General features: G+C 37.5%; 1 protein-coding gene and 1 long non-coding RNA gene across 2 annotated transcripts in view; both read left to right on the top strand.

Annotated features, from left to right (window-relative positions):
- The window catches only part of LOC127869442 (uncharacterized), a 152,302-nt gene that overhangs the window by 33,364 nt on the left and 93,444 nt on the right, over positions 1-25,494 (top strand). The window lies entirely within an intron of this gene.
- LOC127869445 (uncharacterized) lies at positions 2,046-2,828 on the top strand. The gene is made up of 2 exons (XR_008044566.1): positions 2,046-2,117; positions 2,489-2,828. It is a non-coding gene; the product is annotated as an uncharacterized LOC127869445 (long non-coding RNA).

Raw genomic sequence — 25,494 nt, 5'->3', positions numbered from 1 at the left:
AAGGGTCATGTTAGGAAACTGTGTTAAGGGTTACAATGTTTGGAAACAATGTTATTAGGGTCATGTTAGGAAACAATATTTAGTGTCATCTTAGGAAACAATTTTAAGGAAAATGTTAGGAAACAATGTTAAGGGTCATGTTAGAAAACGATGTTAAGGGTCTTGTTAGAAAACCATGTTAAGAGTCATGTTAGGAAATTATGTCTTTCCTGCGACTACAAAAACCTTTTTTTATCGCGTGTTTGTAACAACAAGCAAGAATCTCATTACAGAAAACAGTCAATACTTCCTTATAACTGAAAATGTTTCTGTCCAAAGTACGATATGCCGTAAATGGGTAGCTTTCTTTCAAATTAAGCAATTTGTCATTCAATCATCATATATTGAAAACATACAAAGTATAGGCGTTATATATAAAATATAATCAAAATCGTTTTGTGCGTTTCATGTTATGCAAAAAAAATAAAATCAGAAAACTTTAATAAATCTCAAACAACGGCTTAAGATATCAACTTTTATGTAGTGTTGTTTGAGATAATTTACTACATACAATATCCGATTTATTAAAAATGTTAATCCATGACGCTGTGATACTTTTGAACCATGTGCGGATGTTGATGCACCTTTACGCACGTGTATATAATTCTTGCATTTTTGTTTTTTGCTTAATTTATTTCTCCCTGACCAATAAGATTTGAAAAAAACTAACATTGTGTTTATTGTTCGTACGTAATAGATAAAAAAAAACACATTGATGTACACTAAGGCATTTACAGGCTGGTCAAACTTTTAGCAAAGTATTTGAACGTACGCGGGTACCGCACCTGCATCCCATTTATAGTACACACATAACGTCATATTGCACGTCATATTACACGAACGCAGTGCAATCCAAATCTTTCCTCCTAAATATAGTGAAATCCTTTATTTTTTATTTTTGTGACACGCTGAAATACATAAGATGAAACATGGGATCACGTGTAGCATAAGGGAATTTGATAAGGCCCGTATCCTGGAATTGGAAACAGCCTTTAAAATACAAGTATATAATGGATTCTCAATAAGATATTCTAACATTTGACAGAACATGATGACCAGCATTTTATTGAGCAAACAGGATCGGATATTTATTATGCCCCCCTTCGAAGAAGAGGGGTATATTGTTTTGCACATGTCGGTCGGTCGGTCCGTCCGTCGGTCCGTCCGTCCATCAGATTGTTTCCGGATGATAACTCAAGAACGCTTAGGCCTAGGATCATAAAACTTCATAGGTACATTGATCATGACTCACAGATGACCCCTATTGATTTTCAGGTCACAAGGTCAAAGGTCAACGTCACGGTGACTCAACTTAGGAAAATGGTTTCTTGATAACTCAAGACCGCTTACGCCTAGGATCATGAAAATTCAAAGGTACATTGATCATGACTCGCAGATGAACCCTATTGATTTTCAGGTCACTAGGTCAAAGGTCAAGGTCACAGTGCCAAAAAACGTATTCACACAATGGATGCCATTACAACTGACAGCCCATATATGGGGGGCATGCATGTTTTACAAACAGCCCTTGTTTATTTAGTGCATTGCCAGTCGTGATGCGTTGGAACTTAGCATGTATTGTTTGACAGCGAGTTGTATTTTGAATTGTAATTGTGAACATAAGAGCCTGCAGGGCTTTTTTTCCTTCTTTGCGATTGGCCGTGGACGGACATTTCACAATTTTGACACGGCCAATTCACAAACCTGACATGGCCGTGAATATTTACAAAAACGGCCGTTTTAAATCGTGAAAAACGGACTTTTTGTGCTCAAAACTGTCAAAAACGGCCATTTCGGAACAGAAATATAAGTCTCATAACCTCGTTTTTAATTCCGAATTCGCGAAAAACTGTCGACTCGCGTTACCGATGTTTGTTTGTTTTAATCGATTTTAAAGTGTTGTGTAACCGGTGAAACCGGCGTAAATAGTAAAAGCTCTGCCCAGCAACGTCACTATAAAAAATGGCGACGCCGAACGCTCTCTACTACACGAAGAAAATTTAAAAAAAAAAGCAAAATAATCCCGATTTATTTAAATTTGGGATAACAGTAAAGAAACAAAAGCTTTCTACAGAAGGGTAAGATTTGAAACATGCACATTGATAACATTATAAGGAAAGTCATTTGATAAAAGTGAAAGTATCTGCCGCGGCTTATGTATTGATGGAAGCTAGTCAAAACGGCCCCTAGTCAAAACGTCCCCTAGTATTGATGACCGAGACTTGTTATTCGTATCTGTTTACGATTGGAAATCTTGGTTAAAGTACATGTAATAATGTGGTTTTTTCATATATATTTTTTTCATTTAAATGCATATTCATGACACATATTCATGATTCAAACTTTGTATGTAGTCTATTTATGCTTTGTGAAAAAATGTGAAAAATAAAATAACTTGTTTACATTTCTTACAAAAGTACTGTTTTTCAATGTATACCTAATGTTTCAGATCAAATGACAACCTCCCAGGGAGATCATCATACACTGGCGAGGGTCAGGCTCACAGAACATGAAAATTATCATGAAGAAGGAATTTTCCTCTTCAGATTTTGAGAGAATTATTGACATTTTCAAGAGTAAAAAGAACAGAGTTCTAAAGCTGTAAAGTCCAGAACATGTCTGAGTTATGTGCCCTTGAAATGTTCTATGTTTATAAATGTTATTCCTGTGGTAAAGAATTGTTGGGACCAGGTATTTTAGTTGCATTTGGTACATGAATAATTTTTTGCAAATCAGATATATGTATATGTGTTGTTATTGTATCAAATACAGTATTCATAGAAGGAAAATATGCCTTTATTGCATTATTTAAGGAAATTTTGATAATATTCAAGTGTTTAACATGCTTTAGCTATGCTAATGCATTGAACTTTGAATTTCACAATTTAAAGAAGTTCGCGACTCGTTTTTTCACAATTTTAAGAAGTTCGCGACTCAATTTTTCACAATTTTGAAAAGTTCGCGACTCAATTTTTCACAATTTTGACAAGTTCGCGACTCATTTTTTCACAAAGAGAGGGGCCAGGGCCGCTTCACAAAGTCAGGAAAAAAAGCCCTGGCCTGGTAACTAAGTAAATATCCCCCTCTAAAGGCGGAGGGATATAGAATTGGCCTTGTCCGTCCTTACGTCAGTTCATCCACCCGTCTATCACAAACAAAATGTTGCGGGGGATATCAATTTAACCAATTTTATTTGTTTTCTTATATCTTTTTGATAACCTAAAAGCCATTTGGGCAAATTGCAATGAAATCTATAAGCTGGAAGGTAGAAAAGTTTGAAAGTAAGAAATTATATATTTTTAAATTTTACATGATAAATTCAAAGGTCAATAAAACGAATAAGAACGCCCGCCACCCTCGATTTTTATTTTATATTAATATCAGAAAAAGATGGATCTATCTAACATTAGCTATGTGTTATAAAAAATAATTAAAACTACCTCGTCTATGTTAGCGTTTCCGATCGCCAAAATCGCCAAAGGCGATTGAATCTTTCAGCTGGCGATTAAAGTTTAAAATGTAAATGAAAATGGCGATTGCAAAAAACCCTGATATTTCTCTATAAGTATATAATATTCCTTACTTTTAAAGAGAACTCGGTACCGATTTCCAAATGTAATCGCCATAAAAGCTCCAGGTGGTAATAGATAGACCATTGATAAGAGATAACCGGATTGTATATTCAAGCCACATAACACAGTCATGTATACTGCCAGATGCATCACGGGGAATTTTCGGGTAACTTTCCAGTCGCCAAACTGTGATATTTAACGTCCAATCGGTTACGAGAATGTTTATGGAAGCGGAGTTATATGGTGATTATTATTTTTGATTGACGTGTGTCACAGAGTAAGCCTTTATCGCAGGTTTATTAACAATAAATCACAGTTGTAGCATTAATACGTGATATAAAACCGCTAAATAAAGCAGTACATTAAAGACGGTTTCGGGCATCATCATCACACCTATTTACCGTACTGTAAACAATCATTAATTATGAGAAGTTAATTGCAATTGGTGAGCAGTGTAAAATTACTTACGGCGAGTAAGTTATGAAAAACAAAACCTGTTAAAACCTGTTAATAATTTGATGCGGTTCTTTTTAAAACGTCTCCATGCCACAATTTATTAAGGTCATCACGTTTCCTATTGGATTGTTATTATATGTGGATAAATTAAGCATCGCTGAATCGCACTTAATTGCTGGATTTTAAAAATAATGCGAAATTTGTTGATTTTTTAAAAAAAGCTACTCACTTTGCTCATTGACTTTAAAAAAATCCGGTCATTAGCGCCACTTCGGAAGTAGAATTGGCTCATTTATCAATGCATCGCAAAAAAGAGGTGGCGCTCGTGACTAACGGTCGTGTTATACAGCTTCCGTCGTTTGGTTTTTAATGGCATCCGACAATCTCAATGCAGTTTGGATTTTAATGTTCCAACATACAACACAAAGGTATATACAGCCAAGTAAAACCCGTGTTATAAGAAAGAGCGCAAAATTATTGCTGTCGTCTGCAATGCCAAGTTCTACGCATGCAAAGCATGCTTTTTTAAAAACAGACGATGTGTAACTAAATATAGCCTAGCCGCTCAGTAAATGCAGTATTTAAGACTTACAAATTTACCGGTACGTTTGAATAAATTATATATTGCAACTATGGAAAAGTATGTCAATTCAAGAATACATTGCAGTAAATGTATTTTTCAAGAATCAAGAAGCACCAGACTACGGCAAAAATTATTGGGAGAAGGGGGGGGGGATGGCGAATAGGAGTTACGCAAGACCCACCCAATCAAAGACTGGGGCATATCTGAAAGCTCTAACATTGTATACCGTTTATGCCAGTGCATGAAAATAGAATTAATATAAATGAAAAAAACAAAAAAACATGAAATCATTTGATTTCAGGAAACAAATAATTAATTTAAATGTGACTTTATTGATAATTTAATACAGTCATTGTTGATACCTATAGATTCATGAAAATGATTATGTCGTTCATTGAGCGAATAAGGTTATAATGTGGGTCGTTATCGTAGTGCTGAAATTTGGCTACTAATTTTTTTTCCTTAGCACCAACCTAGCCTCGTACATTCTTAAAATGTATTTTGCACTTAAAAATTTCTGAGTCATTGTATATTTAAAAACAAAATACCGATTTGGGTATTATTACATAACAGTGGCGTATCAACAGCTAATAGATTATTATCATATAATTTTATTTTTATAGATAACGAAGTTCCTGTAGGTAGTGAATGATTGCTTTACATATGCGCCATAATTGCCTTCTATAGTATCTCTATTCACATGCGATCTTGTTTGTAGTATGTAAATGTTTTCCTAAAAATGCAATACTTGTGTTGGATTCGATTTTTATTGTACACAAACTGTTAAGATAAAATTGTATTTCTTTTTATATATATTTTCCTAGCAATTCAAATAATATGGTACTGCGTCAATACACATTAATTCATACAAATGATATGCCGTGAATTGGTGAAGTAATATCAAGAATCACAATTAATACCGTTAATATGCACCTTTAAGTGTATTGTGTACCGATTGGTTTTAATTGAATACTTAATCAACCTAATTTACATGTAATGATCTTGTCCACATAATTTATAATTTGTATTTTCATTATATTCAAATCTTCATTTGCATACAACAATAAATTGGTAAAGTCATGTCAAGAATTAAAAAAAAAGGGATATGTCCCTTTTAATATATTCAATTATATTGTGTGTTTTTTGGTTCAGTATAAACTTATATTTGTTTGATCTTGCTACATATAATTTGTGTTTTCACTTTAATTAAAATCTTCTTTTGCATTGGCATACATAAAAACATTGGCAAGTCATGTCAAGAATTACACTCAATACCTTTGATATGCCCCTTTAATATATTGTATTATGTTATTTTAACATATTGTTTTCAGTTGTATACTGTATAATTTTTGTTTTACTCATCTTGCTTCACATTATTTGTGTTTTCATTCACATTTAAATCTACTTTTTCATTGGCATACAACCATACATGTACTGGTATGTGTTTTGACGTGCACCATGTACATGGTTTTCACTGTGTTTTTAAATTCTATTTTAATACATGCAGTTAAACTGCATTTGTGAACAAACGACCCTGGTGACCTATTGTTTTCTTTTTATGTCCCCCACCACTATAGTGGGGGACATATTGTTTTTACCCTGTCTGTTGGTTGGTTTGTTATCCCCTGCAAGAGGCGGAGGGATATTGTTTTGGCGTTGTCCGTCCGGCCGGCACTTTTGTGTCCGGAGCCATATCTTGGAACTGCTTTGGCAGATTTCATTGAAACTTCGTATGAGTATATATATGCATAAGAGGATGATGCACGCCAAATGGCATTGTACACCATCTGTTAAAAACAGAGTTATGACCCTTTGCATCTTGAAAAAATGCTTTTTACTATCCGTCCGATTTGCACCCATCCTCAAACAAAGCATATGTTGCGGGGGATATCAATTCTACGAATTTGCTTGTTGGTTTGTGTGTTTGTTTGCCCAAACTTTAACATTTGCCATAACTTTTGCAATATTGAATATAGCAACTTCATATTTGGCATGCATGTGTATCTCATGGAGCTGCACACTTTGAGTGGTAAAAATTCAAGGTCAAGTTCATCCTTCAAGGTCAAAGGTCAAATATATGGGTCAAAATTGCTCATTTAATGTACACTTTTGCAATATTGAAGATAGCAACTTGATATTAGGCATGCATGTGTATCTCATGGAGCTGCACATTTTGAGTGGTGAAAGGTCAAAGTCAAGGTCATCCTACAAGGTCAAAGGTCAAATACATTGGGACATAGTGTTTCACAAACACATCGCTTGTTGTATTTGTATTAAGTTATAACTGATTAAACATTTAGGTAAATTTGGAAAAAATCTAGGTGCAGGAAAGCATGTAAAAATTAAAATGACTGATGCATTTTATTTATTTTCATATGTGAAATTCTGTTGTTTTTGTTTATGTTTAAAAATTGACAAAAAAACATGAATCAATCTGTTCATGTTATATATTTTTTATAATTGCAGTCGTATTAAATCAGTATTACATATTTTGTGTGAAATAGAGGTTGTTTGCAACACTTTCTTCATTGATTTACTCAAGTTTTTATGGTATTACCTTATTGGTTAATTGTTCTTGTGCTGAAATATGCTTGTTGTTCAAGTGCGAATTAAAAATGAACAACACTGGTGACCCATGAATTTTATTTTATTTTTCTATCCGTAACAGATGGTTACCTAAATACCCAAAATTATCAAATTCTAGGTGAAGCAAAATTTGCATTAAAACTGCAGCATACGTCCTTAAGCGTCATGTTAGGAAACAATATACACTTATTTCATGGATGCGCGGTGAACAGTCAAAACTGTTTCCCAAGGTATCAGGGATGACTTTGGTATCGGCCTCGGGCAACAGTTCCAAATGTCAGCCCTGATACCGAGGGACAACAGTTTTGACTGTTCACCAAGCATCCATGAAATAAGTGTTTTATTACCTGATCAAATTTCCAACATAAAAATAACAGCAAACTAAATGTTTATTTACACACAACAGTTATCGATAAAATAAATAATTTTGACTGTTTAACTGTAAAATGACGTCATTTTTTCGACGAAATGACGTCATTAATCCAGCGGGCAACAGTTCAAACTGTTGACCGGTCAACAGTTCGATATTCACCTGTAACAATTTAAAACATTGCAAACTTTTTCGAAGAGGAAATAGCAAAAAATAATTAATTATCATTTATATAAGACATCAGGTAATAATGTTAATAGTCATGTTAGGAAACAGTGTTAAGAGTCGTGTTAGGAAACAGGTCTCGACATTAACGGTAGTCTGACTGTGCGGGACAACGCAATTGTTAGTCCGGACAAGTAAATAAAGAATTTGCTAGTCCGACGGGACGAGTGGTCGTTATAATTTAATTACATATAGAAAACACCTTTAAATCCGTTATTTCTGTTGAGTTACCACACAACTTTTTCAATTATATTTTGTTTAAATGACAAAGCGTGAGATATTCCAATACTTCCATGTGATACTACACCGTATTCTGTTCACAAGGGAAGCAACCCTAAACATTTGTCTTTGCCAAGATAACATGAATATTCTCCCTTGTAAAGAATATGCATTTTATGACACCGGTACACACTGATCTTACAATTAACGTCATCTCTATGGGGACAATCTCAGGGAGCATTTAGTCAGTGAGTTATGTTAATGTTGTTTAAAATATCAGTTCAGTACTGTACATGTACATCATTTTGAACAATTTCTGCTTTATGGTGGCAAACCACAAGTTTTTGTCAGGTATTATGGCTTTGTATAATGTTTAAAAATCAATAACCTCGAGTTTTCCTGTTTTTCTAGTCAGTTCTTTTTGTATTGAAATTGCCTACAATTATGTTAACATGCATTTTGAAGGATTTAAGTCTTTATGATTTGAGCATTTTGTATTATTTCATTATTTTGCGAAGAACTGAGCAGAAAAAGATATAATGGATATGACAAGTTGCTTTTTGGTCAGGACAAGTGAGATTTTGGTCTACTTGTCCAACCATACAAGTGGCTTCAAAAGTTAATGTCGAGCCCTGGGAAATCAATGTTAAGGGTCATGGTAGAAAACAATGTTAAAGGTCATGTTAGGAAACAATTGTTAAGGTCATGTTAGGAAAAAATGTTAAGAATCATATAAGGAAACAATATTAAGTGTCATTTAAGGTAACAATGTTAAGGGTCATGTTAGGAAACAATGTTAATTGTCATGTAAGGAAACGATGTTTAGGGTCATGTTAGAAAACAATGTTAAGGGTCATGTTAGGAAACAATGTTAAGAGTCATGTTAGGGAACGATGTTAAGGGTCATGTTAGAAAACTATGTTAAGGGTCATGTTAGGAAACAATATTAATGGTCATGTTTGGACAAAATGTTAAAGATCATGTTAGGGAACAGTGTTAAGAGTCATGTTAGGAAATAATGTTAAAAGTCATGTTAGAAAACAATGTTAAGAGTCATGTTAGGAAACAATGTTTAGGGTCATGTTAGGAAACAATGTTAAGGGATATGTTAGAAAACAATGTTAAGGGACATGTTAGGAAACAATGTTAAGGGACATGTTAGAAAACAATGTTAAGAGTCATGTTAGGAAACAATGTTTAGGGTCATGTTAGGAAAAAATGTTAAGGGTCATGTTAGAAAACAATGTAAAGGCAAAGCTCCAGATAAGGTTTTTTGAAATTCTTAATGTTACTACCAGATTTTCAAAAAAAAAAATTAAGTCTGAAATTTTATTCTCAAAGTTACTACTAAGTTTTGGAAAATAATTCTTAACTTTTCTAAATGACCTAAAAATATATGATAATGGGTATTTTCCGGCAAAAAATCAAAATAAACATACTTGCAACTTTATTTATACAAGTTCAACAGTGTCTATTCAGTATTTTACAATATTTTTATGCTCCCCCAAAATTTATTTTGGGGGAGCATATAGTCGCCGCTTCGTCTGTCCGTGCGTGTGTGTGTGTCTGTCCGTCCGTGCAAAATTTTTGTCCGGGCTATTTCTCAGCAACTTATGACCGGAATTCAATGAAACTTTATGGGAAGCTTCACTACCAAGAGGAGATGTGCATATTATCAGCGGGTTCTGGTCGGATGATTTTTCAGAGTTATGGCCCTTTGAATTTTTCCATTAACTGTACATATAGTGCAATTCTTGTCCGAGCTATTTCTCAGCAACTAATGACCGAAATTCAATGAAACTTTATGGGAAGCTTCACTACCAAAAGGAGATGTTCATATTGTGGGTTCTGGTTAGATTATTTATTTAGAGAGTTATGGCCCTTTGAAATTTTCCATTAACTGTACATATAGTGCAATTCTTGTCCGGGCTATTTCTCAGCAACTAATGACCGGAATTCAATGAAACTTTATGGGAAGCTTCACTACCAAAAGGAGATGTGCATATTATCAACCGGTTCTGGTCAATGATTTTTCACCGAGTTATGGCCCTTTGAAATTTTCCATTAACTGTACATATAGTGCAATTCTTGTCCGGGCTATTTCTCAGCAACTAATGACCGGAATTCAATGAAACTTTATGGGAAGCTTTACTACCAAGAGGAGATGTGCATATTATCAGCCGGTTCTGGTCGGATGATTTTTCACAGAGTTATGGCCCTTTGAAATTTTCCATTAACTGTACATATAGTGCAATTCTTGTCCGAGCTATTTCTCAGCAACTTATGACCGAAATTCAATGAAACTTTATGGGAAGCTTCACTACCAAAAGGAGATGTTCATATTGTGGGTTCTGGTTAGATTATTTATTTAGAGAGTTATGGCCCTTTGAAATTTTTAAGTTGCTAAACCATCCATCCTATTATTTTGTCCAAAGTTATGCCCCTCAAGACATTTCCTTTTATCTGAATATATAGTGCAATATTGTGACAAAAAAAAACAACTTTGGGGAGCATCACCCGTCTCTGACGGTTTCTTGTTTGTTTAAGTTTGGAGACCGTCCCGTCGTGTCGCTTTTTGTTAGCTTTTCAGACTGTGTCAGCAACTAAACATACAACATCATAATTAGATCTTTTCTATAATGTCTTTCTTAACATTCAACTTCGGCTCATATTGCGTACAATATGTTAAAAGCGTGTTTTTTTGTATGCTTTACAGTTTTTAGCTCACCTGAGCACAATGTGATCGCCTTTTGTCCGTTGTGCGTTGTGCGTTGTGCAGCGTCAACATTTGCCTTGTTAACTCTCTAGAGGCCACATTTTTTGTCCAATCGTCATGAAATTTGGTCAGAAGATTGGTCTCAATGATATCTTGGATGAGTTCGAAAATGGTTACGTTTGCTTGAAAAACATGGCTGCCAATTCACAGGGCATTTTTCCTTATATGGCTTATGGCTATTATAAGTAAAACACTCTAGAGGCCACATTTATTGTCTGATCTTTATGAAAATTGGTCAGAAGATTCATCCCAATAATATCTTGGACGAGTTCGAAAATGATGCCGGTTGGTTGAAAAACATGGCTGCCAGGGGGCGGGGCATTTTTCCTTATATGGCTATAATAAAACCTTGCTAACACTCTAGAGGCCACATGTATTTTCTGATCTTCATGAAACTTGGTCAGAAGATTTGTCCCAATAATATCTTGTTATCTCAGGTGAGCGACTTTGGGCCTTTCAGGCCCTCTTGTTTTAGGACGTCTCTGGATGCCGCCATTTTTTTTTTGACAGATAAAATATTGGAAAAAAAATGCGCTTTGTTAAACAAACCCGATAACCATTCCAGGGGTTTTTATCTGATTTTGGGGAAAGGGCCTGGCCTTTTTCGAGGGGAAAAAAATCACGCAAAATGCCGGATTTTGGGGGGGAAAATCACGCGAAACGCCGGATTTTGGGGAAAATAAGGAAAGTCTTAAATAATCAATTCAACATATTTTGCTGTTTTTAAAACAAAATTAAGGCAACAGATAATTTAATTATGCAATATGTTATATTTTCTACACTGGATCAGGTTAACTTATGTATTTAAAGTTTAACCAAAAAAAAAAAAAAATTTTTTTTTTTTTTTTTTTTTTTTTTTTTTTAGGGGAAAAAAATGAAGTCTGGGGGAAAGTTTACCTGCTGAGGGGAAAAAAAAATCTGAGGGGAAAGGGCCGATTTTTGGCGGGTCCCAAAGAAGGAAAAAAAGCCCTGCATTCTATCGAAAATATCTTTACTACGCGAAAAGAACTCAATAAAAATCGATACGAACCCATGTAAAAATAATATTCGTAACTTGATTTTGTAATTCTTAATGGTACGACCAGATTTTAAAATAAATACGTAACAGACTTGAAAATAATTCATAATTACAAAAATACGACCCTTATCTGGAGCTCTGTAAAGGGTCATGTTAGAAAACAATGTTAAGTGTTATGTTAGGAAACGATTTTGAGGGTTATGTTCGGAAACTGTGTTAATGGTCATGTTTTGAAACAAGATAAGGGTCATGTTAGGAAACGATGTGTAGGATCATGTTAGGAAACAATGGTTAGGGTCATGTATAGAAACAATGTTTAGGGTCATGTTAGAAAAAGATGTTAAGGATCATGATAGGAAACAATGTCAAGTGTCAAATTAGGAAACAATGTTATGAATCATTTAAGGAAAACAATGTAAAGGATCATGTTAGGAAATGATGTTAAGTGTCATGTCAGGAAACAATGTTAAGCATCATGTAAGCATACAAATTATGTTAAGTGTCATGTTGGGAAACAATGTTAAGGGTCTTGTTAAGAAACAAAGTTTAGGGTCATGTCAGCAAACAATGTTAAGTTTCATGTTAAGAAACTATGTTTAGGGTCATGTTAGGAAACGTTGTTAAAGGTCATTTAAGAAAATGCAAATATAATTATTTAATTGACGAACGCAATTCTTTGGCTGAACATTTTGTGGTTTACATAATAATTAGGCAAACAGCTTTTTAAAGACCCAAGCATTCATAGTTAGTAGGCACTGCACTTTTCTGTCCATCTTAACGCCACAAATCTTGTATACTCAAACCTCTTTAACTTTTTTCTCATCATCAAAATTAAGTTTAATGGTATCAAAACTGACTGAAAAATGACTGCACTTTTTATTGTTTCTTATTTATTAGTAAACATTATTTTATCTTAACCCATTTATGCCTAGCTTCCTGAAAAAAGGACATTGCAAACAGCGTAGACCCAGATGAGACGCCGCATAATGCGGCGTCTCATCTGGGTCTGCGCTGTTTGCTTAAATGAATTTCTGTAAGAAATATTCTAAATATAGCAATAAATATACTAGACATCCCTAATTTTGGAAATGAAATGATCCAATTTAGAAGGATGGGAGAGTCCACTAGGCGTAAATGGGTTAATATGATGTGTTGAAGATTTAATAATATTGTACTTACTTCTTGACTTGTCTTATAAAAATAAGAATAGTTGGTATTTAGTTTGATGGACAAATTTGTATGTGAATTTTGTTACAATTCCTTAATAAGACTAATACATATATTATGACCTCATATTCAAACATGATTTTAATGAATGGGTGCGGTTAAATAAATACCACATCTTATAAGCAGTACTGCATCAACAGAATATGCATGAATTGAAGGAGTACTTTCATGAAATATCAGTATTTTTGGTAAATAAAAGTATCATGACAAAAAAAGTCAGAAGTAATGGCTTTACACATACTGTAGCATGTTTGTTAGCGCATATAATTCATGATATATTATTCAGGGCTTTTTCTTGCCTGTTTTTGAAATTATCTGCGTGAAATTGGGAAAAAAGTATTCTTGCTTTATTTAATATGAATAAATATAATATTATAAAACTAACATAAAGCAGGAAATTCTTAACATTAAGATATCTTTGAACTCTTTCTTTTTTGTTATTTAAAGCTCTATTTCTTATCATCTTAAAGTAAAATCAATTGGAAAAGTTTAGACTGGATTTGGGGAAAAAACACTTTTTGCTCCTGGGAATATGACTGAGTAATAAGTTCAATAGTTAGAACTCTACCAATATAATAATTATATGAACTGTTTTTAGCATAGGTGCAACGCATCTATGCTTAAGGTATATACGACATTTCGAAAACCCACATCGATCGGTTGACCATTATTAAGCCTTACCTGATCAAAAATCAGACGAAATATCTATTTAATTTAGTATATGGTAATTCTTACAATTTTTTTTTGGAAACGTTTTTCTAACGTTTTCTTCCAAGAATATTGCTGACACCGTTTTAAGTGAATTTTTCTAAGACTGTTTTACGTGAAAAAACCTTCTAAGAAACTAAAACAAATTTCGTTCGTAAAACAATTCTGTTCTTGTTGATAGTGACCTCACACCTAATTTCTATTTCCTTTGTTTACTGTTCTATGAGAGGTCAAATGTTTACATAACTGAATTCATAAGGCCCTGGTTTAAGAATATGTAACATTTCATCGGTTAATTATAAATAGAAATTAAAACATATTCTCAGCAGGAAGTGGGGCATTAAGCACTTTTATTCTTTGAAAATGCGTAAAAAATGGCGGAGTACGATGAATGTTTTCTGATTTATGACATGGGTTCTGACCTGCCTTTCTAGGCCACGACTTTTATATTTCTTGGTTTACAAAACCGCCGACCCTAATTTTTGGAAAAAGGGAAAAAAAATAAAATCGGAAAATCGTCTTTTTTTTAAATATTTTATTCCCGACCGCACTGCAAAACGAGCGAAACGAGAAAAAAAAACGATCCGGTTTGAGTATGGTTGCGAATAAAATCAAGTAAGTACAATCAACGATTGGTTCACATATATTGCAGAGATCGGGATATTTTTCAATGTGACACATTATGTACCAGTCCTTTTATGGGCACTTCTCAAAATTTATTTCGGGTAAAAATTACAGACAATAAGAAAATCAGCGTCAGTAAAATGTCGACCCCATCAAAATTTATTTCCGAGTCTGTGACGCAACTATATTGTTTAACATGTTAATTATATTAAACAAACCCGATATTATAGTAGATAAAAAAGTATTTGATAATTAGTATAAATAATCCAATAAAACACTGCCATTATTTACGATATATGTGTTTAGGAATTTTGTAAACACGTCCGCCATAGTTTATAGGAACTGTACAGAAAGTTTGGAAATCGGAACAAATCGGTATATCTCGGAAAATCATTGATAAATGTATTTGTCGTTTCAATGCTTAGGGCCGAGTAATTTCGGCAAATCGGAACTCAACTTGCGTAAAACACTAGCTCAATTAACCATTAAACTCCGCCTCCGTTCTCGGCAAAAGATTCGAAGGCGGAGCTATGCACGTGCTTTTATTAAATTGGAGGATTGCAATTGAGAAACAAACACACGATTGGTTCGGCATGTTGATTGCTAGACAAAGGAAGCCAATTTTTTCGGCGCGAAATTTGTCGCTTTATTGCTTCCGACAGAAAGCGGCTTTCCTTTGATGACGTCAAACTGTCAATTCACACAGACTGCACATTTTCGGAAGACTTTAACTGACTCCTTGTTTACAATTCCGGTAAAAAAAACACTTGCTAACATTAAACTTTGGATTAAATTATCAAAATAAAGCAAAAGCGAAGTTGACAAATATGATTTAATTAATTCGCATCAGTCAAATAAGACGTTTTGCGTTGTAAATCAACGAGTTTTCATGACAACAATAACTTTGACAAACATTACCGCGACGACGCATGGATCGATCTACCTCGATTTTTTTTTATGTACGATCTCATAAGTCGAGTAAGAGCAAACACATACCGGGTAATTTGTGTATGAGTAGTTTATCTTATATAAGATTTATGCAACGGGCATTGCATTGCGTAATGAAGCGCATCGAATTATGGAAATGAAGCGCAGTTTTTCGTTTTAATGGGAGAAGAACGCATGTCATGTAATGGAGTGTTTAAAATTGCCTGATGTTACAAAAGGTGCTTTTAGGACTCATTTCATTTGAAGATATAGATGTGTTTCATTGCATAATTTGATTTTTTGTCTCTGTGTTAAGGTTATAAAAGATATGTTGTCTTTGTTCTGATGTTATTAGTATTAACTTTTTTTTCCGTTTGTTTGTTGTTGTTTTTTTTCGACCGCCCGATGGACCATTTTCAAAATAATTTTTGTAAACCAATAAAAAAAAAAGTCGTGGCCCTATGGATTTGATGAAGTAGAGTTTGAAAGTAATAGAGATGTGTAAATTGAAGTTAAAATGATTTACTTTGAGCCAGAAATTAACGTTACGAGTAGAGCTAAGGGTTTAAATGTGGCATCGGATTTAATGGATTCGCGCGAATTCTGGACGAGTGTTGTGTCTGTAAAATATTAAATGGAAAGCTGTAAATGTATCAAGTTGGAAAAGAAAACGGATGGTTGCATAATGGTATGCGTGAAATAATGTAATTCTACGTATTTATTTTCATAGTTATGTCATTTTGTAACCATTCACATTCGTCACTATTTGGAATTCCTGTTTCTAAAAATAGAACAATTTGGTTACAAGGGGGGCGACTCGTGATGTCAGCAATCGTTAAGGTTACAATATACTAAATAATCGAGCTGTACTCTCTTAACAAATCATCATATTTTCCTCGAAGGCATGTTATACACTTTAGACTGTTGTTCTGGTTTTATCGTTTGGAGATATTGATAGGGTAAGCATAGGTGTTCACTACTAAATCCCTGAAATAGGATTAAGTTGGAGATTAAAGTAAAAAATGGCACTGCAAAAGGTAACAATCCACTAGAAAACGGCTGAGAAAAAGGCGCAAAAACAGTCGATTTTGATTTGAGTCGAATTCTTTTTTGGTTTGAACATGACATATCTTTTATTGCTTAAATCAATTCAGCTAAGAATGCCTGTCAAGAAAAGATATGGTTATGGGGGTCTCTATGTGCAAAATGTTGTATTTATTTTCGCTCAAAGTTGTCGCTTTTAGATCGAAACATATAAGGAAACTATTTAGTATATTTTGACCTAAACATTTACTTCAGCAGCAACTTCCCTGTATCTTGCAACTATGCTTTCAGCGCCATCGACGCTCTCGTTTACTTACAGGAAAGATCGAAGACAATAAACAGTGCTACAATATTTTGAGTGTATCAATTGTGAGAGTGAATGAAGTTGATTTAAGTTAACAATCCTGCCATTTTAAATGTTATAAATTAATAATTATGGTTTGTCATGATAAAAAAAAAGCTTATTTTTTGCATTGCCAGAATCAGGGCTTTTTTTCCTTCTTTGAGACTGCACGTGGACTGACATTTCACAATTTTGAAACAGACAACTCACAAATCTAACACGGCCGCTATTTTTTTACAAAAACAGCCGTTTAAATTTGTTTAAAGCTGACTTTGTGCCCAAAACTGTCAAAAACGGCCTTTTTTATCGATTACAAACATGAATCGATAAAAAATTTATACCGGTGCAACCGATGTATTAGTTCAAGCACAGCCGATCAACCTCACCATTAAACAAACAACATGGCGTTGCAAAACTTGCGTTGATATGCTAAAAAGATTTTAAAAACATCAAATAATCCCAATTTATTGCAATTCGCGATTACAATAAAGAAACAAAAGATTTCTACAGCATTTTTACAATGCATTATTAAAACAGACATGGATTAAATTATAAAGAAAGTCATTTTAAATTTTGCTGAAAGCACAATCATGATTCATGCATTGATAACTGAAAGCGAGACTTGTTATTCTATATCTTATCCGTTTAAAATTGTAAATATTGGTTAAACTAAAGTATAACTGTGAAGATTAATTTTAATGCATTTTCATGATGCGTATCAGTGATTTTTTTGGCCCAAAATTACTTCCGATATTCGGCTGCTTCCCAATTGCAAAAATCAACGTTTTTTCATCTGATCAAAATTTCCTCCGAAAAACACAAAATTTTCCCAATATACCCAATAAGATTACAATGTCATTTAGCGATAATGTCTTAGAGGGAGTGCCAATTGAGCTTCTCGAGTCATCGCCAAACGACAACTGACTTACATTTTGGTTTGGGAATTTAGCCGATTATTTACAAAATTACGTTGCTATCAGGTATCCACGCATCCTTCTCTATATTGCGGAGGATACCGATGATAGTCGATGTATCAAGATTGAGCACACCTGTTTTTACACTCGTCCAAGATGGCAGCAAGCAGATGAGAAATTGCAATGAACAGCGCAAATGATAAAAACATTCAAATTAACAACAGATATCACAGCGTTATAGATAATTTTTTACCCATGGTGGTAAATACCCCCACTTTTCAAAGCATGGAGGTAAATGGTCAAATTTTGACTTGCTTGAATGGTAATTTGCTAAAAGTAAAACCAGAATATAGCCAGGGTACAGACACGCTACTTTAATAATGTTAAACACAAATAACCATTAACTATGTGTATTCCTTCATATTAAAAGGTTTCTTAATTTCTTGTTATTTTAACTTGTATTGTTTGCAGATTACATTTAAGAAGATCTTCGTCCTTATTGTCAACCACCATGGGCCACGGAAAACTTTTTTGCCAACTTTCAACAGTTGTTTTATTAGCGTTTTAGTGGTTCCTTTTTTATTTGAAAACAGAGGAAATTAAATCATTCAGTATTGGCAGTACAATTTTATTACTCGATACAATTTTTGCCTTACACAAAGAATCAATTTTACTTTGAGAAGTAATTTGTGATGGCTTGGAAGAAGCCATGCTCACCACTTCATGTACAGTACACTCCACGCGTTTTCCCCAAAAAACGCGCTCCCTCCGCGGGTTTTTTCTGCTAGCGAGTGTTCACGCGGCGTTTGGAGAGCGAGGTGAACTCAATAAAACGCTCTGCGTTACGCCGCGTTCGCTAATTCCTGCGGCGTGTATTACTTTAGCCTAGTCGGTATCAGTGACCGCCGCGCAGTACTGCCGCGTTAGCAGTGTGCTACTGGGCATGCCAAAAAATATAAACATTGTTATAATAAATTGTTTAAATACTGTAGTACATTTATAAAAAAGAAAATTGTATAGAAAATTAATATATGTTTTAATTCACAGGTACGTCTACAATATGAATTAATACGCCAGGTTATCGTTTAAAGTTTATAAGGATAAATGTTCCGTAAAATTTCCAAATGAGAATAATAATTGGTAATCCGAAACACACTACGATTTTAAATGTTAACACGACGTTTACAAATGCTTCCAATATACAGTCATCATGTATATTTTCCGACAAAAAAGCGCAAAAATTATGCTGCAATGTACAAGGTCAAGGTATACTCCTGCAAAGCGTGCGTGTATTGATTTTTTGATATGCAGAGAACACTGAATTCTGTTGATTTCGGTTAAAAGCTTCTTTGGTATTTTTTAACAAAATTATATCGCGAATAAGTTGATACTTCCTACAAAATTATTTCAAATCGAGCACGCCAAATCTTTATCGTTACGGTATTTTAGTAGAGTTATTATTTTAACAGTAATTGTACTGTAAACTGATTAAAGAAAACACATCTGGGCGGAACTGGATTAAGTGTTCGATGTTTTAAAAACACGCAAAGCTTGTCTACTGACCTATTGTGTAGACTGCTGTCTGCGGTGTTTTGACAAAAGGGATTAACATGTGTGAATGTCACACTGCCGATTTGGTCCATAATTACTGGTAAACATTGTTTGAATGTCGATGCAATTAGAATACAACTGTGAATATTTAATGCAACTATCAACTCAATAGTTACCACCTTCTTTTAGCAATCAATTGAATAACCTACCTACAAAGAGAAAATACATGCATTAGTGAGCAGAGAATCGACTTTGTTCCGACAATTAAAACCATTCCTTATGCATTCGTTGAACGTGTTTACTTGAGTAAGTTATGCCTTCAGACAGGAAGCGGCTTTTCTTTGATAACGTCAAACTGTCAATCCACACAGGTTTTTGAGACTTTTAGGGTCCTTGGTCATTTGTTTACATGTTCAGTATAGAAAAAACACCTGCTTACATGAAAACTTTGGATTAAATTATCAAAATAAAAACAATGTTTCAAACTGTGATTATATTAATTGGTAAGTATCAGTTTAAAGACAACGTTTTGTTTGTCGTAAATCAATGAGTTTTCTATACAACTACTTCTACAACCACGTGGGTATCGATCTATCTTGGTTGTTTTTTAATGGTTAATTATATATATATAAATAAATATATATGTACTTGGAATACATGTAAATGTAATTTTATTTGAAAATCAGAAAGTAGAACAAAGTTAAATTGATCATTATCTCGTAAAACGCAGAGTTTCCCCCGCGTTGCCAACGCCAAGGGCCGCCGCGGCGGCTTATCAGTTTTGCAGATCGTTAACCGCCGCGTCCAAAATCATGCAAACGCCGCGTATCGCGGGATTTTCTTCATCTCCCTCCAGGTCAATCCCCGCGGAGTAACGAGGGAAATTGGGGAAAACGCGTGGAGTGTACTGTAATTTAATAAACACATAAGCGCTTGACTGTCTGTTAAAAAATCAATACTGAATTTCCATGCGTCTATATGATACAGAACATACATACCGACTGGTTAACTATTTCTACAATCCAGCACACAAATTAGCGCTTAATTTTAAGATAACCAGTCTCATATTTTGGCGAAAGACAATCAGCTGTTTATAAAAAAATTTACGTTGTACACAGAGAATTTACATCATTTGCGTAAGTCCAGATTGGCTTGCTTAAATGTACGCGCGGAAATGATAAATTGAGTGTATCTTGATATTTCTAATGCGTATTTTATGCTGATACGCAGCTTATCTAGAACGCTGATATCATATGGTTATTTGGGAATTATTTAATGCGGGTGTCAATTAACGCAAAATACTACGTTTGAGATAAAAAAACAACAAATGTTTATTAGAAAATTGCACAGCACGCATGTGCGTCACCGAAACGAGTGTTGGAAATTGGAGTTCAGTCTACTCTTAAAGTTAAAGCATTTAAGATGAGATCACCGCTTACCAATAGCAGTAGAGACGCTTTGTGCTTTCCAACAGCCGGTCACCGCTTACCAATAGCAGTAGAGATGCTTTGTGCTTTCCAAAAGCCGGTCACCTCTTACCAATAGCAGTAGAGACGCTTTGTGCTTTCCAACAGCCGGTCACCGCTTACCAATAGCAGTAGAGACGCTTTGTGCTTTCCAACAGCCGGTCACCGCTTACCAATAGCAGTAGAGACGCTTTGTGCTTTCCAACAGCCGGTCACCGCTTACCAATAGCAGTAAAGACGCTTTGTGCTTTCCAACAGCCGGTCACCGCTTACCAATAGCAGTAGAGACGCTTTGTGCTTTCCAACAGCCGGTCACCGCTTACCAATAGCAGTAGAGATGCTTTGTGCTTTCCAACAGCCGGTCACCGCTTACCAATAGCAGTAGAGACGCTTTGTGCTTTCCAACAGCCGGTCACCGCTTACCAATAGCAGTAGAGACGCTTTGTGCTTCCCAACAGCCGGTCACCGCTTACCAATAGCAGTAGAGACGCTTTGTGCTTTCCAACAGCCGGTCACCGCTTACCAATAGCAGTAGAGACGCTTTGTGCTTTCCAACAGCCGGTCACCGCTTACCAATAGCAGTAGAGACGCTTTGTGCTTTCCAACAGCCGGTCACCGCTTACCAATAGCAGTAGAGACGCTTTGTGCTTTCCAACAGCCGGTCACCGCTTACCAATAGCAGTAGAGACGCTTTGTGCTTTCCAACAGCCGGTCACCGCTTACCAATAGCAGTAGAGACGCTTTGTGCTTTTCAACAGCCGGTCACCGCTTACCAATAGCAGTAGAGACGCTTTGTGCTTCCCAACAGCCGGTCACCGCTTACCAATAGCAGTAGAGACGCTTTGTGCTTTCCAACAGCCGGTCACCGCTTACCAATAGCAGTAGACGCTTTGTGCTTTCCAACAGCCGGTCACCGCTTACCAATAGCAGTAGAGACGCTTTGTGCTTTCCAACAGCCGGTCACCGCTTACCAATAGCAGTAGAGACGCTTTGTGCTTTCCAACAGCCGGTCACCGCTTACCAATAGCAGTAGAGACGCTTTGTGCTTTCCAACAGCCGGTCACCGCTTACCAATAGCAGTAGAGACGCTTTGTGCTTTCCAACAGCCGGTCACCGCTTACCAATAGCAATAGAGACGCTTTGTGCTTTCCAACAGCCGGTCACCGCTTACCAATAGCAGTAGAGACGCTTTGTGCTTTCCAACAGCCGGTCACCGCTTACCAATAGCAGTAGAGACGCTTTGTGCTTTCCAACAGCCGGTCACCGCTTACCATATGCAGTAGAGACGCTTTGTGCTTTCCAACAGCCGGTCACCGCTTACCAATAGCAGTAGAGACGCTTTGTGCTTTCCAACAGCCGGTCACCGCTTACCAATAGCAGTAGAGACGCTTTGTGCTTTCCAACAGCCGGTCACCGCTTACCAATAGCAGTACAGACGCTTTGTGCTTTCCAACAGCCGGTCACCGCTTACCAATAGCAGTAGAGACGCTTTGTGCTTTTCCAACAGCCGGTCACCGCTTACCAATAGCAGTAGAGACGCTTTGTGCTTTCCAACAGCCGGTCACCGCTTACCAATAGCAGTAGAGACGCTTTGTGCTTTCCAACAGCCGGTCACTGCTTACCAATAGCAGTAGAGACGCTTTGTGCTTTCCAACAGCCGGTCACCGCTTACCAATAGCAGTAGAGACACTTTGTGCTTTCCAACAGCCGGTCACCGCTTACCAATAGCAGTAGAGACGCTTTGTGCTTTCCAACAGCCGGTCACCGCTTACCAATAGCAGTAGAGACGCTTTGTGCTTTCCAACAGCCGGTCACCGCTTACCAATAGCAGTAGAGACGCTTTGTGCTTTCCAACAGCCGGTCACCGCTTACCAATAGCAGTAGAGACGCTATGTGCTTTCCAACAGCCGGTCACCGCTTACCAATAGCAGTAGAGACGCTTTGTGCTTTCCAACAGCCGGTCACCGCTTACCAATAGCAGTAGAGACGCTTTGTGCTTTCCAAAAGCCGGTCACCTCTTACCAATAGCAGTAGAGACGCTTTGTGCTTTCCAACAGCCGGTCACCGCTTACCAATATCAGTAGAGACGCTTTGTGCTTTCCAACAGCCGGTCACCTCTTTCCAATAGCAGTAGAGACGCTTTGTGCTTTCCAACAGCCGGTCACCGCTTACCAATAGCAGTAGAGACGCTTTGTGCTTTCCAACAGCCGGTCACCGCTTACCAATAGCAGTAGAGACGCTTTGTGCTTTCCAACAGCCGGTCACCGCTTACCAATAGCAGTAGAGACGCTTTGTGCTTTCCAACAGCCGGTCACCGCTTACCAATAGCAGTAGAGACGCTTTGTGCTTTCCAACAGCCGGTCACCGCTTACCAATAGCAGTAGAGACGCTTTGTGCTTTCCAACAGCCGGTCACCGCTTACCAATAGCAGTAGAGACGCTTTGTGCTTTCCAACAGCCGGTCACCGCTTACCAATAGCAGTAGAGACGCTTTGTGCTTTCCAACAGCCGGTCACCGCTTACCAATAGCAGTAGAGACGCTTTGTGCTTTCCAACAGCCGGTTCACCGCTTACCAATAGCAGTAGAGACGCTTTGTGCTTTCCAACAGCCGGTCACCGCTTACCAATAGCAGTAGAGACGCTTTGTGCTTTCCAACAGCCGTCACCGCTTACAAATAGCAGTAGAGACGACTTTGTGCTTTCCAACAGCCGGTCACCGCTTACCAATAGCAGTAGAGACGCTTTGTGCTTTCCAACAGCCGGTCACCGCTTACCAATAGCAGTAGAGACGCTTTGTGCTTTCCAATAGCCGGTCACCGCTTACCAATAGCAGTAGAGACGCTTTGTGCTTTCCAACAGCCGGTCACCGCTTACCATAGCAGTAGAGACGCTTTGTGCTTTCCAACAGCCGGTCACCGCTTCCAATAGCAGTAGAGACGCTTTGTGCTTTCCAACAGCCGGTCACCGCTTACCAATAGCAGTAGAGACGCTTTGTGCTTTCCAACAGCCGGTCACCGCTTACCAATAGCAGTAGAGACGCTTTGTGCTTTCCAACAGCCGGTCACCGCTTACCAATAGCAGTAGAGACGCTTTGTGCTTCCAACAGCCGGTCACCGCTTACCAATAGCAGTAGAGACGCTTTGTGCTTTCCAACAGCCGGTCACCGCTTACCAATAGCAGTAGAGACGCTTTGTGCTTTCCAACAGCCGGTCACCGCTTACCAATAGCAGTAGAGACGCTTTGTGCTTTCCAACAGCCGGTCACCGCTTACCAATAGCAGTAGAGACGCTTTGTGCTTTCCAACAGCCGGTCACCGCTTACCAATAGCAGTAGAGACGCTTTGTGCTTTCCAACAGCCGGTCACCGCTTACCAATAGCAGTAGAGACGCTTTGTGCTTTCCAACAGCCGGTCACCGCTTACCAATAGCAGTAGAGACGCTTTGTGCTTTCCAACAGCCGGTCACCGCTTACCAATAGCAGTAGAGACGCTTTGTGCTTTCCAACAGCCGGTCACCGCTTACCAATAGCAGTAGAGACGCTTTGTGCTTTCCAACAGCCGGTCACCGCTTACCAATAGCAGTAGAGACGCTTTGTGCTTTCCAACAGCCGGTCACCGCTTACCAATAGCAGTAGAGACGCTTTGTGCTTTCCAACAGCCGGTCACCGCTTACCAATAGCAGTAGAGACGCTTTGTGCTTTCCAACAGCCGGTCACCGCTTACCAATAGCAGTAGAGACGCTTTGTGCTTTCCAACAGCCGGTCACCGCTTACCAATAGCAGTAGAGGACGCTTTGTGCTTTTCCAACAGCCGGTCACCGCTTACCAATAGCAGTAGAGACGCTTTGTGCTTTCCAACAGCCGGTCACCGCTTACCAATAGCAGTAGAGACGCTTTGTGCTTTCCAACAGCCGGTCACCGCTTACCAATAGCAGTAGAGACGCTTTGTGCTTTCCAACAGCCGGTCACCGCTTACCAATAGCAGTAGAGACGCTTTGTGCTTTCCAACAGCCGGTCACCGCTTACCAATAGCAGTAGAGACGCTTTGTGCTTTCCAACAGCCGGTCACCGCTTACCAATAGCAGTAGAGACGCTTTGTGCTTTCCAACAGCCGGTCACCGCTTACCAATAGCAGTAGAGACGCTTTGTGCTTTCCAACAGCCGGTCACCGCTTACCAATAGCAGTAGAGACGCTTTGTGCTTTCCAACAGCCGGTCACCGCTTACCAATAGCAGTAGAGACGCTTTGTGCTTTCCAACAGCCGGTCACCGCTTACCAATAGCAGTAGAGACGCTTTGTGCTTTCCAACAGCCGGTCACCGCTTACCAATAGCAGTAGAGACGCTTTGTGCTTTCCAACAGCCGGTCACCGCTTACCAATAGCAGTAGAGACGCTTTGTGCTTTCCAACAGCCGGTCACCGCTTACCAATAGCAGTAGAGACGCTTTGTGCTTTCCAACAGCCGGTCACCGCTTACCAATAGCAGTAGAGACGCTTTGTGCTTTCCAACAGCCGGTCACCGCTTACCAATAGCAGTAGAGACGCTTTGTGCTTTCCAACAGCCGGTCACCGCCTTACCAATAGCAGTAGAGACGCTTTGTGCTTTCCAACAGCCGGTCACCGCTTACCAATAGCAGTAGAGACGCTTTGTGCTTTCCAACAGCCGGTCACCGCTTACCAATAGCAGTAGAGACGCTTTGTGCTTTCCAACAGCCGGTCACCGCTTACCAATAGCAGTAGAGACGCTTTGTGCTTTCCAACAGCCGGTCACCGCTTACCAATAGCAGTAGAGACGCTTTGTGCTTTCCAACAGCCGGTCACCGCTTACCAATAGCAGTAGAGACGCTTTGT

This window comes from Dreissena polymorpha, chromosome 2, assembly GCF_020536995.1.
Source record: "Dreissena polymorpha isolate Duluth1 chromosome 2, UMN_Dpol_1.0, whole genome shotgun sequence".
Taxonomy (NCBI): Eukaryota; Metazoa; Mollusca; class Bivalvia; order Myida; family Dreissenidae; genus Dreissena; species Dreissena polymorpha.
This window is presented reverse-complemented; position numbering and strand designations above follow the sequence as displayed.